Consider the following 18,623-nt stretch of genomic DNA (forward strand, 5'->3'; position numbering starts at 1 on the left):
AGAAGCAGGAAGGGGGGTCCTCATCCCCACGGACCTGTATGCCTCAGCAGCTCTTTGAAGCCAAGTTGATCGTGAACCAGGAAATATGCGAGGAGCAGTGAAAGATAAAAGCAGGGCAAGAGCAGCTGCTGGAACTACAGTGTAAGAGAGTTGAGGCAATTCCAGTCCACAATGTGAGTTCAAATGGCCTCAAAGTGGCATTAGGTGTTATACTAGAAACCGGCATACACTCTTGAGGAACTCCTGGTCCTTGAGAGTAGGCATGGGAGGGCAATTATGCAACTGTAGGAGGAGAGAATGAACAATCTGCTTTCCTTCTTGAAAATGGAAGAAGGGGTGCTGTGTCTGCGATGGTGACAGGCGATAGTGACAGAGAGGGAGCATGCCCTGACCTAGCCATGTGACATGTAAGGCTGTGGTCCAAGTTAGACCACAACAATCCTCAGAGGAGGGTTGAGTGTTTGGAGCCTTGTGCTGCACTCTGGAAACCGTGCATGCTAGGTTCTGCAGCTACTACGCATAGACGGTAGCTCATATACAGAAGCAGGGAGGCTGTTTGGCTTGTGGTTGGAGGGTGTTTGGGAGTAGTGGATTTGGCAAGCTGAAAGACTTGGTCTTCAGAGTTCCTGGGGACCTGCTGGATTGATCTCATTAAGGTGGTGTTACTTGACGCTGGCCAGTTTACTGCACTGGATGCCACCAGTTGACAGCCCATTAAGAGGTGGGTGGGACCACTGGGGACAAGCAGAGGATGGTCCGGGGAATCTGAATAAACCTGAACCCAGTCCGTCTCTCTATCCCAGCTCTTCCTAGAGCCCCAGCAGCACTTACTCAGGGACCCCATCCAAAGGTAAAAGGGGGGTCCCAGGGCACTGGCTAAGGGACCGGCAGGTCCCAGAGTAGACCCCATGAAATGAACAAAGAAACCTCCACACGAGGGTGGTTCCCTGCTTTTGAAGTAGAAGGAACTTGAAGACCTTTCTCTTCTCTGCTCCCTAGTTCTGTGCTCTCTCTCTGTCTTTGACTCTGATTTCCGTCACTTCTCATTGTCTGTTCTGTTTTGTTTTTTGTGCGCCGTGAGGCCTGCGGGCGATATGGCACTCTATCAAGAATCATATTTAAATAAATATAAATAAAGATAATTTATTTGTATTTCTGTTTTGCAAGTTGTTGCCTGCACATTGCCTTACAACGCTGCTATGTGTTTGGCGCAGTAAGACACTACTCCTGTAGCAGGGACGACACTTGATTATTGGATGTTGCTGGCACACCGCCATCTGTGGCCATTGGCCGTACCAGTAGGGTGAGCCTCCCTGGGAGACTACGTCGGTTGCCGCTCTGTAGAGGTAAATTGGCATGAGGGACAGAGTGTTCTCTGAATGTGTCATTTGTTGGATGCCCTGAGAAGCCATATATGGCAGAATGCCATTGGCTCAGTGCTGTGTATCTGAATACAGATTGTAGTTATTCCTAAAGTAAACCCAGGCTCTTTCTTGGTCCTTCGGTTATCCATACGAGTTCGTTGCTAGATTGATCGTGGCGTTTACGGTACTCCTGGGAAGGCCGCTCTTCAAGGCCTGGGGGCTCGGTAGGGGGGGAGGGGTCAGTGAGGGGGTGCCACGTTGACTGCCATAGAATATATCGCTTGAGGATCTTGAATCACCAGCCACAAAAGTCACAGCTATGTACATGTCCCAGTAACATTTGAAATAATACGGTCTATTTATACAGCACTCACTAAAACCTGCCCCGCCACATGGCACCTAAATGTGAGAATTTCCGAATAAATAAGTCTTATTACTACAACTTCGGGATTGTAAAAGGCAGAATCGACCTTGCCAGCATTGTACTTTCTGTCCTGATGGCTACACGATAAACTCTACTGCGGGCACTTAACCCGCCAAGCTATCTTACTGGATATATAGCAGTGCAGCGAATGATCCTAGGCTACCCCGACCAAAGAAGGAGGGTTATTGACACCATGATATGTGTGCAACAATCTACAACTTTTACCCAGTGAGCAGACTGGGTCCTTCAAACCCAGGGACCAATGTGTGAAAGGCACGCAGTGCAGTGTCAGGTGTTGGAGGAAATAAAACGTAATATGCAAAGCAGAGCTAAAATAAGGTGGGTGCTGCCAGCACCTGAACAATAAACTCGCCATTCAAGGTGAATCACAAACAGGCTCTTACTAACTAGCCCTTAAACTGTTTCCCCTGTGGAGTCAAAACAAGCGTGGCGCCAGTAGAACAAGTTTGAAAAGGAGGGCAGGCGTCCTATCGCGTCTGTGTTTACGCTGAGCACACAGACGGCACAAGTCATGTGACGTAGTGTAGTGGACTGGTGGGCACTACCGCTGGCCTCCGTGTCACACACACATAGCGTGCAAGTGTCCCACTCTCATGTGTGACAGTGCTGACTGAGTGTTCTCATCGCATGCTAGGACTTGCAGCTTCCTTGTTCCCATTGTAGCCCAGCACGCATTGGGAAAAACAAGGACTTACCTAAGGTGTTATGCATGTAAGTGGGAAACTTGTCAGCTATGCACGTCATGATGCGGATTGTGGAGCCAGCAGGGGAGGCGCCCGAGGGCAGTGCGTGTGCAAGTCGTTTGGTGTGTGAATGACAGACGACTGTGTTGATTGAAATAAGCAGCATGTAACTATGTTTCGAGCCATACTTTGCAGGTATTCATATATCCAAATTCGGAATCACTCGTTTATCCCCAGAGCAACATTACATCGTAGCTGAGTGTGTAAACCCTACCCCCTCACTCCACGTTACAAAGTGATAAACCACCTCCACACCAGGCGTAGCCCGCCAGCCATCCTTCCACGGAACCAAAAGATACAGATTTATGACATGTATGTGGAGTAGGTCGGGGCACAGAGTTCGGACCTGCCTGGAAGAAGGCCATGTTATTAAATGTCAGGTCAAAGAATCTTCAATGGTTTGTAGAGGGAACAGTCTCCAGCACTTGTCAGGGTTTCAAAGAGGAAGTGCAGGGAATTGTAAAGACATTCGACAACAAAGGGAACATTCTTTCGCCATAGTTTACAAAACTCAGGAGAGTTAGCCAACAATTATGCTGTAAACCTGAGGGAACTGGCTGCTACCTGCGACTTTAAAATGTGTGCCGAAGACCTACCCGGGGATATGCTGCAAGTCTATACCAGTCATGGCAAAGCAGAAGAACGTTCATACAAGGGAAGGATTGATCTCCAGTGGTGGCAATGGAAAAAATTGGAATGGGGGATTCCACGAGGGCCGCGGCGGGGGTGGAGTTTGGAGGAAGGGGCAGAGTTCTGAGGGGGCGGAGCTCGCAGGTGAACTCCGCTCAAAGGAAAGGTTCAAAATAATAGTTTTAAAATGGTCCAATTTCTTTCATGCTGCTTCTTTCCAAACTCCACACTGTACATCAATTCCACTCCCATAGTAGTGGAGACCCGAAATATGTTATCATTGCATTGCCACTTTAAAATCGCTTTGGGATCCCATCATCTGATGAGGTGTGAAGGCAAGCTGCAATTGCTGGGGTAGGGCTTACATGTACAGGAAGGAGTATATTTGCCAGACTTCCAAAGAATTGTTTTCTATTGATTTTTATTTCAACCTTTCTCGCTCCATGCAAAGGAACCCCTTGAAATTTTAGAATATTGGCAGATTCTGTGGGAAGTTTGGTGAACTCTGCTTGCATACTATAAAATGTGTTGTTTTGACCTGGGGATGAGTATGGCTTTCTCACTTCACTCGGTGTGGGAACTTGTGCACCAATAGCGAAAATCAAAAGCTGGCACCCATGAATACGCACAGTAAGTGAACATATCTTAAAGACATATATAAAAATTTAGTTCAATTGCCCATACTCCTTAGAAGACACAAGACAAAGGAGCATTGCACATTCAAAAAAAAACCTGAGAGATGAGATTTTCCAATAACTATGCTCACCTTTTAAACCCAGCAATCTATAGTACAATATTCTCTAGTAAACAAAATCCAAATATGAGACAATAGGTACGCATCAACACTGGGAATGTGACAACCTGGGTGAAATCCTGGTAGCCAAAAACTTGAGCTGGCCTCAAAAACACCCAATGGGTGTTGGGTCTGCCCTCTGAAGAAAAGAGACATTGTCCACCCACATGTTCCTTTCCTTGTGCCCTTAAAAGCAGCAAATGGCCACAATCACAGAAAAAGTATCCCTCCAGTCTCGACGATTGCAACCTCTCTTGCCAGGAAAATGTTACATTCTACTTAAACGCTTTTTGGCTTGGGAAATATAAACACGTGGAAATAAAGCAAATAGCTAAAACGGTTTTGTGCAATATGTTTAATTATGCTGGAGGAGGGCACAGATTTTAAGCAGCTAACTGCTGCTTTGCATGTGCTTTCAAAATAAAAACGCCCCTTTCCAGTTCTTAACACAACAATGGTCTCTTAAATAGGTCATCAATAGTAAATTGCACCCACTTTAAACGCTATGCTTTAAGAAAGAAAGTGATCAGCAGTGCTTATGAGGCCTGCAGTGCCTATTGGGCCGCTGGGAGGGGGTGGGGGACGTTTCTCTGTCCAGAGTCCTAGCAGGAGGTTCAAAGGTGACAAGTTACCTCACTGGAAGAAACAAAACTCCAGGGACAGCCGCTATTGAAAAAAGATATCCCAGCAAGCTTCCCCGTCATCATGTATGCTACAGCATGTGCCGCTTGTGTGCTCAAAGAGGACTGCAGCAAGCTTAGGGACTCTGAGAACACGGCCCACATTGCAGCCTGCAAGAGAGAGGCAATGGCTCCCTCAGCGCGGGGCCCTAGCATGCGTGGGGCCAAGTGCAGCCACACATGCTGCACACGCCTAGTGCCAGCACTGCTCTTACCTTCTCGTTATTTCCCCTCTCACTCCCATGTATGGCTTTCAACAATACTCTGTTTTATAAAGATAACTTGAAAAGTACTCAAAACATAGTAAAGTACGTGCACAAATATATAAAACCTTATAGAAATATGCTAGGCAAGAGATTTTCAATTGTGGCATTATCCCCTTCTCCCTAACTTGAATGAAAGACTACAACTACCAGAATGCAATTCAGCAGAAGGCAAAAAATGGCCTGTTGATTTTGAAAATGTATTTTCAAGACTTAAAGACTCATAACAAAATGTAATGTGTGAATAGGTTACCTACGCGTGTTTCAATGTTTAGCAAAGGCAGGCTACATATATGATGTGATGAAAATGTTGCATTCTACATAAAATAAACACTTTTTGGTGTGATAAATATAAGCATGTGAAAATAAGGCAGATCATTTACACCGGTTTGGGGGGTATGTTTAATTGTCTGGCAGGAGGGCATAGATTTAGGCAGAAAACTGGTGCTTTCACAATAAAAATGTCTCTGTGCAGGTCTTAACCCGGAAACGTTAACGCCTTTCCCAAAACAACGGTCTCTTGGGCCATCACTTGAAAATCACTGCCACTTTGAATGCTCTGCTTGAAGAAAGGAAGTGATACTTATGGGTCCTGCGTGGTCTGATGAGCTGCTGGGAAAGGAAGTGATACTTACGGGGCCTGCGTTGTCTGATGAGCTGCTGGGAAAGGAAGTGATACTTACGGGGCCTGCATGGTCTGATGAGCTGCTGGGAAAGGAAGTGATACTTACGGGGCCTGCGTGGTCTGATGAGGTGCTGGGAAAGGAAGTGATACTTACGGGGCCTGGGTGGTCTGATGAGCTGCTGGGAAAGGAAGTGATACAACTTAGAGCTTAGAACCCAAATTAACAAAATCGATTTGGACAATATCACCAAAAAGGCGAGACAGTCCATCACCACAACGCCGAAACTTAAAAACAACTTCCAGATATCCAAAAGTCCCATCCGGGCGACACAAACAAAAAATAGATACACCAGCCCAACAACAAAGACAAGAAACGCCCCCAAACAACAAACAAGATTTCAAACCCAAAGAAAATAACCATCACGGGAGAAACACCCCCACAAGAGTAAGAGACAGAGTGCCCACTTACAGACAAACAAGCCGTTCTCAATCAAGACCAAAAATTAGACGAGCAATCGTGAGGAAAATGTGGATCTCTCGAACAGAACAATACAAACGGGCACAGACAAAAACTTTCAAAATAGAACAAACCGACCAAAACTCTGAAGCAGTCATTTTAAACAGGGGCACGCTAATGAAGATCTTCAGAAACATCAGAGCCCTGAAATATCTGAGATCAGAGGACATTACTTTAGTAGAACCATATCACAAAGCTCAGAAAGCAAAATCTTACATCCACATAAAAGAAACGGCTGAAATAAACCAGTCCAAAGGGACAATCGAGGATCTACGTCAAAGAGGTTACCATCTCACGGAACTCAAAGTGGACCCTCAACTTTCCAAACAGAAGACCACCCATCTTTCCAATAGTCCTCAGTCGACTTACCCAAGGAGAAAAACAAAAGAAAATCAGAACGCAGCAAATACCCCTCAAACTGGTGATCGACTTCCCTGCCACTGGGGTCCTCTAGAAACAAAAGACAAGGACCTACAGAAACCACATGATGATAAAATAATGGAGAGGAACTACCCAGACAAAGAAGAAAAACACGAAAACCTTAGAGACCCGGGGGCCACAAAAATCACTAAAGGACAGACAAAACAAACCAGTCTCTCTTTTGCACCAATAAAGCAACTGTGGGAATGGTTGCCTAAATCATCTTCAGACACGACTACTAAATAGCAACGACTAACAAAAGCAGAAATGGAACCACCTACAGGTAAAACATCAAGACCGCTTCCGACACACTCAATCTTGAAAATGGCCTCTTGGAACATTTGCAGCTTTAAACACCTGATGAGAACAGGTAAAACAAACCTAGGAGATTTCGACATCTTAGCACTGCAAGAGACCTGGCTCACATCTACGCCGGTGATGGATGGCTATGAAATAACAAGGTCCCCAGCCTCAAGAACCAACACAGGATGCCCGTCATCTGGCCTTTTAATCGCAGTTCGGTCAGGCAGTGGCTTGTCAATAGAAAAGAAACTATGCGCCTCGCAGAGCCATCTATCGGTCCAAGTGAGCTGGGCTCATCTAAACCAAATAACGAACAAAACCTTGGAAACACGAATTGTAATAATAACAATTTACTGGAACCCAGAAAAAATTGAAGACGATAACTTCCTACGACTAATCGAATCAGAAATAGATGCGATACAAGTAAAATGCGAGAACACTCATTTAGTCATCTGCGGTGATCTGAATGCCAAATGTTTGACTACCTTGCCGTCTCTATCAACAGCTAACAACTTTTCCAGAGGAAATTTCAGAGGCCTGAAATAGCTAAAATGAATGAACTCAAGAAATCTTCATAATACGGCACAGCTGTCAACAACAAGTCCGTCCACAAATTCCAACTTGGAAACGGGAAGACCAATCGGGCACAATTGACTACATATTTGCATCCAAAGAAATGCTAACCCTCATAACCTCTTTTGAGGTGGTACAAACTGATGCAAGCGATCATAACATCTGACAAATAACATGGTCCACACAATGCTTGGAAAACCCAATAATGACGGAACCTGTAGAAGTATCAGCTCAAGGAAACTGCCTAAAACTCACAGGAAAAAGGATCGAAGAGTTGACGTACAATTACAAAAAGAAACTGGAAAAATACCTAGACAGGCACAGAGCAGAAAAAGATTATCAACCGCTGCTGATTCAGTACCAGGTAAATCCCCCCAAACATTAAAAAAAAGTAGTAACCCTCAAGGGCCCTATCGGTATGACAAAATACTGGTAGATAGGCACCAGGAACTAAGAAGACTAAAACGCCAGGCCTCCAAATCCAGTTCAACTTCCATCAAAAAAAGGCTAAATGACTAAACCAAAAAGTACAGATCCTGGTTGAAATCCTACCGCATGAAACTCTACCAACACGATTCGGAGGAGATGCTTAGAAAGTTAGTGGGAAAAAACTCCAGAGAATTTTGGTCACTTATAAAACAACAGACGGCAAACGAGACCACAAGCAAATTAATGAGGTTTGCGAAGAAAGATGGAAGAGCTACTTCTCCGCCCTGTTCCAAATCCCCGAAGGCTCGAGCACAGTGAACACTCATAGAGGGTCCTCTGCCTGGATAGATCTCACAAACATCGAAGACATTGAAGTAGCAATCTGCAAATTTTAAGCAAGCAGAGTGCCAGGCCCGGACAGAATAACCAATATGGACTTGAAAAACAACTCCAAGGAATGGGCCAATTTCATCAGCCTTGTCTTTGAAGCAACAGCCACCTCAAAGTCGATACCCTGGTCCTGGACAATGGCAACGGTGGTACCGATCTTTAAAAAGGGAGACAGATCCGATCCTAGCAACTACCGTCCAATAGCTTTACTGGACACAATTGGGAAAATCTATGGCTCTCTCATATTAAAAGGATTTTAAAAATGGGCAAAGAACTCACCCAGCTGGGACCCTTTTCAATCAGGCTTCATGAAGAATGTTGGAACATCGGTAAACATAATGATATTAAACATCATACAGAACAAATCCCGCGTAAAACATCTTAAGGTCTTCATTGATTTTGTTGACCTAACACAGGCCTTTGATAAGATCGACCGTGGCAAGCTATGGGCAAGACTTGAAGATTGGCAATGTCCAAACCAGCTCCTCGACCCGATAAAAGCCCTACATCAGGACACATCAATGAGGGTGAAGTTAAATCACACAGGAGCTTTATCAGAAGAAATCAAAACCAAAAGAGGTGTAAAGCAAGGATGTCCGCTAGCCCCAGCCCTCTTTACAGCTTTCCTTGGCGATTTCAAAGACTCGGCAAAGAGCTCTGAACCTTTGAACCAAAACTAGGAGCTACTCCGGTCCCAAGGCTGTTATATGCTGACGACATCATTCTCCTCAATCAAACCCCCATAGGGCTGCAACACCAACTAAACAACCTTGCAAGTTACATCTCCAAAAACAACCTTGAAATAAATATTGGAAAAACAAAAATAATGATTTTCGAAAAAATGGCAGCCCGCAAGAAAACACCACTGGAACATTGAGAACATCAAAATTGAAGTCGTAAAATACTTCAAATATTTAGGAGTGGCAATCGACAGCTCAGGGAACGAGGCAACAATGCAACACAACCTATGGGAAAAAACTAGGAAACTAGCGGGCCAGGGACGATCTATGGATAGGGAATTTGGCCGCTTCTCGTTACTGCCGGCCATAAAATTCTTCAAAGCCAAAGTCACCCCCTCCTAGACATATGGGGCCGAAGCATTCAGAAAAATTCCTCCGGGCATTTGGGAAAACCTGGAGGGCCTGTTCTGGAGAGAAATATTGTGATTTCCAAAATCTACACCAATCGCAGCTATCAGAAGAGAACTGGGACTATCACCTTTGAAAGCAGCAGTGGACTCAAATGAGATGGCACTATACAGAAAAGCAAAAATGCCAGAAGCTGCTCCACAATACAAACTAATCGAACAGGAAATACAGAGTGGTCATTGCAAGGCACTTTCAGTCTGGGCAGCAGAAAAAGAAAATATTCTGGAAGAAATAGGTTGTTTGAAAGAAGACCTTATTTTAAATCCTACAAATGTCAAGAAAAAGATGGGCCAACGCGAAAGGATACTCACACAAGAAAAAACAGTATCGATCAAACTCCTTGGCCACTTGCCACAGTTAAATAGAAAATTAAATGAGATTTCCGAACAAGTCATTAAGACAAACTTTTTTAAGGGCAAGATTAAACCTCTTACCAACAAATGAAATCAGAGAAATAAGAGGCCTGTCAAAAGACAAACATCTGCAGACTCTGCAAAGACCCCTCACAAACTGAAACAGTCCGCCATCTTTTAACAAAATGCCTGAAAACCACTGTTCTGAGGGAAACCTATTTAATTCCGCTACTAAAACCTTTTGAGCTACGTGAAGAAGAGACCTGGTGGAACAGACTTATAAGTGGAAATAAAACCAGCTGGACAATCGCGGCAGCAAAGATTCTAGAAGCGGAGCTAGCAAATTGTCTTGGAGCGGAAAATCCAGCTGAACACTGACAAAAATCCCAGGACTCCAGAAACACTTCAGAAAGACATATTACGCCACGCAAAAGAGAAATCCCTCAGACAGACGGATTCAAACAGCTATTTACTCGTGGACCATTTTTGTAAAATCAAAGAAATCTGATAAACACAAATTAATTAATTAAATAAATAAATAAATAAATAAATAAATAAATAAGTGATACTTATGGGGCTGGGGTGGTCTGATGAGCTGCTGGGAAAGGAAGTGATACTTACGGGGCCTGGGTGGTCTGATGAGCTGCTGGGAAAGGAAGTGATACTTATGGGGCCTGCGTGGTCTGATGAGCTGCTGGGAAAGGAAGTGATACTTATGGGGCCTGCGTGGTCCGATGAGCTGGGAGGAGGGTATTTATCTTGCAGGAGGTGCCATGCCTCTGGCCTGCCCTGGCTGCCAGGACAATGAGGGTGCTAAGCAGGAACACTGTGCTCCTGCTCAGCATCCTCATTATTGTGTCAGCAAGGCACCTTTCCCATTCGGCACCCTGGAGAGGTGTCCCGCTCCCAAATGTCCCGGTCTGAACTGCTTGGCTTGGCCGAGGCAGGCCGGGTCAGCGATCCAGGGAGACATATGATGCCGGATCTCGGACCCAGCAAGTGCCGGCCGATTGACCAGCGCTGTTCATCTCGAGATAAAGCGTTGGAGATAGCCAGGTCCATTGAAGGGCCATCACCCAGAAAAAGAAATCCAGAGCTTGCACAGTTGCTTCAGAAATGCATGCCTTAAACTAGAGGCCAAGGAACATATTTAAGAAAGGAAATCAAAATATCGGAGGCTGAAGTGAAGATTACAGATGACAGTCCGCCATCATTGTGGAAATGCAGATTGCAGAGATGAGACACAAACAGCATTTGAAATGGAAATTATTCACTGTGGGATCGCGCCAGTACGAGGTGCGTGGGGTTGGAGGGTGTTTCGAAAGTAGACTCAGGAGGGTTTCTCACCCCCCCATAAATAAACATATCCATTTCAGTTCATTAATTAATGAATTATTTACAACAGGAAACCAACTCAAGACATGAGGTGTGTTTCCTATAATGTTGCCCAGCAAATTGTAAAAAGTGCATGTAAATATTTTCCGCAGAGTACACTCTTAACAGGCTGCATATCCACAAGACTTCTATCCAGAAGTTCTAGTGGTATCGACAACCTGACTTTGAGTCCGATCGTCGGCAATAAAAGCAGATGAACTAGATGCAAGGGTACAGATACATTTCGAAGATCCGTGGAGAAACATTTTACCAGACGCTACATATCCATCGGAATGACCACAGCTGGACACAAGGGAACTCATTTTGCTCCAGTCATAGCATGAAACGAATGTGTGAAATCCTTGCAAAAAAGTGTTACGCATGCATTTTACAGCACGTCATATTTTCATTCATTTGTATGGCAGAGAGGAGGAGTGGAATGTAACTTATGTTTCAGCTGCTCCCTCCCACTCCGCCAAACAAGTACTCCAGCACTGGCCCCGGCATGGCTTTTCCATAGACTCTATAGGAATCCTTTGCAAATGCTGCCTGCCATACGCACATGGCATGCAGTGTTTACACAATTTGCAGGGCGGAGTGCAAAAGGGCAGCATACAAGTGTGTGCGCTGTCTTTTCACCATCCCCTTTTGCACTCCACTGTGCCATTGAGGAAACTTGGTGGCAGTGAGGAAACTTGGCGGTGAGACCTGTGTCCTTGAAATTGTACACGTAATAGGTCCCCGCCATCAAATAACAAAAAAATGTTGACAAAATACAAAAGTATGCCGACTTGGACGTGTTGTCCCATCCTCTTAAGTCAGGAGAGCAATGTCAGTCAGTAAGCTTTTATTCGACATAAAAATCTTCAAGTCAACACATACAATACACAGTAAAAACTAGGGGATACAAGATTTAACAATGCTTAAGAAATACTAACGTAACATTTCCAAATCTTAATCATTTGACATTTCTCATCTCATAAAAATGACCCATTTGGCAGTGTAAAATTAATCTCTAATGATCAGGCTACATTTACGATCATAGCTCAGAGGAGAGCATTGGCATCTCGCTTAGCAGTGACGAGAAAACAGTCCTGTGCATCCAAACTTATAAAGGAAGAAATAAAACTGTGTAGTTAATGATCGACTCTGGTTCTGTCCTGACCATAATATCACTCCCCACCTACAAACTATTGGCCGACAGAGACACTATGAAAACGTAAGAAACACACTGCAAGCCTACGGGTGGATCATGATTAATTTTGTTACAGGAAATGCACCCGCATTTCCTTGACTGAACATGGACATGCGATACTAGGATGGTCTGACCATGAACAATTAGACATCATCCTAAAGCCTAACAGCAAGGAGCAAGTCCTGTCTGTGAAAGTGGATGACCTAGAACCCATCCCCGACAATCAGAAAGAACAGTTCTCGAAAATGCTGGGGTATATTGCAGTAGCGGCTGGTGAATTTTTTAATTGGACGGGGCGTAAATATTTCCCACAAATATGCCAGAACGAACAAGCATAGTGAGGGACTCTTCCCAACCAATGAGACACTGGGGGAGTATGGTCCCCCATGATTTTATTAAATATTGGGTTAAAATGGTGGATTATGCCGCATACATTCTGTGAAAAACTGCGTAAAAAGCCAGACAGTTTGCAATTGGTTTTGTAGAGTAACGCTAATCCAAAAATGAAATAGATGCAAGTCACCAACAGTGCACAGGAGCATTTCCAAATGCATTTCCTTCTACCTTCGCCCACAATAAATGCCAGCATAAAACATTTTCACACTGGCTGTGCCCATACATTTCCATGCTGGCTGCACCAATATATGCCAGAATTCCTATATAAGAACATACTCATGTTTGATTTTTGACATAAATCCAATAATCATACTATAGGAAAATATTTTGGCACTGGCTCTGCCAATATAATATGATAGGTTATTTATAACGCGCTTAATCCCCAGAGGTTTCTAAGCGCGGACCCGGGGATTGAACGTGCATTGCTTCGTGTTGTCTTGTTTCAAGAAGCTAACCTCCAGATCCAGATATATGGCAGCATCCCCACCTAAGCATATACTCCTGTTAGGTTTACCTTTAAAATTGTCATGCCACAATAAGAAAACATGTCTAAACTTGCCAAGAAAAAAAGAATCATGCCACAGTAAAAGCTTACTAGACTGCCCCCCATCCCAAATGCCAGTCTAGCCAAAAAATAACACTTAACATGCCTACTTTATCATGGATAGCCTATAAACAATGGCGTGCTACAGTAAGAAATAATAACACACCATCCTTTCTTTTATCAAACATAGGCATATGTGCTGGACTGGCGTGGACTTCTGAAATGCACAGATGATGATGAATTGGGGGCATGTGGGGGAAGCGTGTCAGGACAGCACCTCTGCCTTCCAATTGTAAGTACTTTGGTGAGTCGGCGGAACCGGGAGTAATGAGGATTACCATACGTAATCTGGTATTACATGTAGACAGGAGCGGGACAAAGCAGAGGAACGAAAAGGCACTCCCTTCGTGCTCGCTGTTTTGATTCGATTAAAAGAAGTTCAAATATAAATCAATTTTGGAGTGAATGTGCCTTTTATTTACCACACTGGTAACTAATAGTGGGTACCTCACGTCCCACAACCCAGTGAACCCATGCTGTTCAAGGCACCAAAAAGCAGGAAGAGAAGGAATAGGGCACTGCAAAGAACATTCATTGCCCGAGTTCCCATCCACATCCGCAAGACTTTATTTTCCCTGGCAGCAGTGGATTGATAAAGATGTGTGCTGGAGCCCATCAATAGATGCCCTGACTATCTCAGATTTGCTCATGCTGCCTTAGACATGATTTGCAAAGCCTAGAACGCGGAGTTGGCTCGCTGAGGTGCGAGCAGGCAACTGCAGTCCCTCCCTGCTTTCCTGCCTGCCTGCAGTCCTTCTACTGTGTTTGTGGACAAAAGCCCCAGTACTCACGCGGAGCGGTCACGCAGAGTTGGCTCGCTGAGGTGCGAGCAGTCAACTGCAGTCCCTCCCTGCTTTCCTGCCTGCCTGCAGTCCTTCTACTGTGTTTGTGGACAAAAGCCCCAGTACTCAGGCGGAGCGGTCCCGCGGAGTTGGCTCGCTGAGGTGTGAGCAGTCAACTGCAGTCTACTGAGGCTAGGAGGTAAGGTACTAAGGAGCAAATATCTTTGCCTAGAAAAGCAGAAAGACTCTCGTAAAACTTACACGGCTAGAAAAAACTGTGGAAATAATGTCAGTTCTGTCATTATTCCACTGAAAAAAGTGACATCCTCGCGCTCCCTGGCGTCCCCTACCCAAATGGCTTCCAGTCCACTGGAGGATGCGAGCCGCAAGGTCGCGAGTGCCCAGAACGCACTAAATTATATTTTCCCCGGTGCTCTGGAGGGCGTAACAGGTGAAAAATCGGAGGATGTCTCTATGAACATTTCCTTTGCATCATCACACTCGGCTTCTGAATCTCCACACTTTGAGCCCTCTGCCCTCAACTTGCACAGGTTCCCCCTCCCCCAGCCGTCTCCGAACATACCTGGAGGCCAATCTGTTTTGGACCTGCGGGGGGAGGGCCATTGTTCTGCATCGGATCCGTCGCCGGAGGTTGGGAGCCCGTCTCCTACTGCGATCTCTCAGCTGTCAGCTCCGCGCGCCCCGCAGGCCTCCGCCGCGGTGAGTGAGGTTGAGCCTAGCGGAGTCGGAGGACCCCGCGAGGCCGATCTCAGCTTGCGGGCCGCCGCGCTGACTGCTGGTGTCTCCCGTGGCTCCGCTTCACCTCTTTCTCCGTTGACGGGTCTTGGAGCCCCATCGGTGGGGGTGGTGGGTCCTCCAGCCCGGCTGCGGGGGATCCGGGCCCGCTGAGCCGCCAAGTGTCCACACAGGCGGAAGTTCATGCTTCTCAGTCACTGCCTGTGTCAACGGTCGGTGGTGTGGATGCAGAGCTTCTCTCTGCTGCCACCTCGTGGCCAAGCCAAACAGCAAGAAACTTTGCTGATTCTGCTTCTGTTGTCACTAGTTCTTGTGAAAATGGGTCTACGGACTTAGCTCTGGATCGACCAACTGCTGTAAATCCATCAAATGCTGTGGCCAGTGACGTCATTGCCCAGAAGAGAGACATTGCAATGGTTCTATTGAAAAAAAGAGCACTATCAAGAAAGATTGGAAAGGAACTGGGGGAGCCCTTGGATCACGGCACCCAACAACTCAAAAGGGCTACCTACCAGAAACAAAAAAAAGGTGACTGAGTCAAATCAACTTTCCAGAATCTTCCGACAACACATACTTTTAAAGAGTTCTTCTTCAAGCAATCAAAGAGGATACCAGAAACAGACACTGAACTTTCCGATGCAGAAATGCTTGATGTTCCGCTAGAAGGCCCTTCAGAGCCAACACAAAAGAAAAAAACAGCGGACATCGACCATAGTGTAACAGAGGCCCAGAGCCATCAGAAAACCATTCCATCTTCTAACAGCTGGGAAGATATGGACGCGGCCATTTCGTACCGAAAGGAAGCACGAACAGAGGCAATAAATTTGCTTGACGAGGACGTGCCATCACATCGTTCCGAGAAAGGTGGATTGGGGAACAATCCATTAATACCATCAACTATTTCCCCTCCAACGTTTGGAATGAACCAAAGAAAGACATCATCGCCAATATTGGCCCAACCGGACCTAAGGAACAAGTCCCTTCTCAAAGTGGCTCAACCGGTGCTGGCATCACATGGTCAAAAAACAATTTTATCTGACTTTCCATCTGGAAGACCGTCATTATATAACGATCTCTCAAAAGACACCTCAACACCGGTGAGAAACAGAAGACCCAGTGACATGGTTGGAAACCTACCTAAAGACACGCCAACAAAAAGGCCGGACCTGGTCACAATTATGTCTGCCATAACAGTGGGTCTCGCAACATTTGTAAAACTGTATGAATCAATTAATGACTCAATGAAGGATTCATTAACTCTTGCTTCAGCTTTAAATACCAAAGTAACCTTCTTGGAAGGATTCATCACTGCTTTAAACCAACAAAACGCGGAGAAAGAAAGCAAATGGGACTCTAAACTCACCCGGCTTGAGACTTTAATCACCACAATAAGCAATGCAAGTAGTTCTGGAGAAAACAAGCAAAATCCTCAGTCAGATTGCGTCCCCTTGTCAAATTCAAAGGTCTCTCACCCAAAAGGTGAAAAGGCAAACCAAATTGCGAGAAACCAGCGACCAAATTCTACGTTACGAAACGAGAAAAAAAGCAAAGAACCTCTAAAAGTGCCAACAATCTTCAAAATTCCCAAACCAACCATCTCAACTCATGAAAAGATCACAATTACTCACGTGGCGCCTCAAGCTCCAGTATGCCATAATTCATAAATCGAACAAACTATAATTGAACTCGGCAGTTCCAGGCCAAATGAGGCAGGGTCTTTGGGAAACTCGTCACTTTTAGATCTTACTGTTCACCTGAACGAAGAGGAAATTAACCTAGAGTCAAACTCAAATGACGTAGAAAAACCTCTGACTCTGAGCAAAGCCAAGGTCTCCGAAACAAATAGAACAAAAGTCACCACTTGTAAGGGGAGGGAAAAAGCAGCAGCTGACCCACCCTCTAAAGAACTAAATTCCCTACCAGAACAACATGATAATGTCACTCAAATGACAAAAACTGAAAATGGTGGCATTAAGGTATGCACAGAGAAAATGCCCCGGTCAGAACCCAAGGTAATTTCCAACCGAGTCTACAAAATGCAACAACTTGCAGCCGGGAAAAACTTCCTAGTCTTGAACAGAAAGACGGTTTTGAAAATCCTAACCAATATACCAGCATTGAAATCCTTAAAAAAAGTGCATCTCGCATTGGTCGAACCATATCATAGAGATGGGAAGGCCAAAACCTCCACGTTAATAATCCTGTGGACTTAGACTTGAAAGAAGATGTGACTGCGGCGTTGAACCAAATGGGTTTCTCAGTAGCCGAAATTCCTGTGTCTGAACTTGCTGCAAAGTTTGTTCCACCTTCAAACAGCTTGGCGGAAAAGCAATCGTAACATCAGCCCAACACTGAAGACCTTCCTCTAGGCAGAAGAAGAGTGGCCTTCAGGGAGAAACCTGAACTCACCCGGGGGAGATTTAGATCGAGACTCCATTCGTCCAATATCAATACAAACTACCGAAAAACTCATCACGAAGAAAAATGGAGCTCAAATCCCAGATGGGAAAAAAAACGCAGACGCCCGGATGCAACTGTTGAATGTGTTGAGTGGGCTCACAATAAAGAACGAGAACCGTCGGGGCCCTGGAGATGGTTGAAAAAGGTGTTAAATCCAAACCCTCAAAATTAACAACTAAAAGATTCAGCGACATCTACTGCAGCTCTACAACTTGAATGTCCTCGTAAGAAAAGGAGTACCATGTGTTCTTGGAACACGAGGGGTCACGACCATTTGAAAAAGCTAGATGCCTTTGACTTGAGCCATTTCTACATCATTTGTCTCCAGGAGATGTGGCTACTGGAAACACCAGTGCTCGATGGATACGATACCTACATCTCCCCAGCAGTGAAAGGCTTTTTCGGAAGACCGTCTTCAGGCCTTCTAACGACAATTAAAATCGGATCGGGTATTTCCATTAGAAAGAAAGTGGGCGAATCATACGGTATGTTAGCTCTATTAGCTGAGTGGTTCCATTCAGAGACTTCATCGAGGAGTAAAGTGAATCCTAACCTCGCTATCATCAATGTTTATTGGAATCCGCAGAAAACAAGCAACACAGAATTTTGTGATAACATCGCGGAAATCATAGACAAATTCTCTACTGAACTGGCAACTGACCACATCATAATCTGTGGCGACTTGAACGCCACAGCCGATCAATCTCCTGCTACATCCTATCTCTGCCCCTCTGCTGTGAGAGGTGCGCTATGGTCTGATTTCATGGACACAAGAAAATTCTACAACGTTGCATCAGCTCGAGGTCAGCTCCCCCGGATTCCAACCTGGGAACGAGCGGAAACGTCGGCAACTCTGGATCACATTTATACTTCATATTCTTTTCTCCCTTTTGTCGACTTTTTTGAGGTATACAGAACTAAATCCAGTGACCACAATCCTTTAATAATGACCTTTGAGTCAGAAACAACTTCTAAGCAAGTATATCCTTTCGAGGTGGAGGTAGCACGGAAGTCGTCGCAAATCCAACTCACAGCGACCAACATCAAGGAAATCGCCAAGAAATTTGATGCACTCAGCAAAAGTACCATGGACTTAACAAATAGACCAAACTACATTCCCTTGTTTCTGCCACATAGGAAAGAAAAAGGAATCTGCACCCGACCTAAAGGGAAAGATGTACATGAGTATGACATCGAACTGGTCTTGAAGCGAAAACAAATGCGCAAACTGAATCGCTTAGCCAGAGTATCCAATAACCACGAGCAAAAAGACATCGCTAAAGCCGCAACCAGATCATATAGATCCTGGCTGAGACAACATAAAGCAGTAATGTACCAGAATGACTCGGAGCAAATGTTGAAGACCTTAACATCGAAAAA

The sequence above is a fragment of the Ambystoma mexicanum genome, chromosome 1p (genome assembly GCF_040938575.1).
Source record: "Ambystoma mexicanum isolate Mex_15411 chromosome 1p, UKY_AmexF1_1, whole genome shotgun sequence".
In the NCBI taxonomy this organism is placed as follows: Eukaryota; Metazoa; Chordata; class Amphibia; order Caudata; family Ambystomatidae; genus Ambystoma; species Ambystoma mexicanum.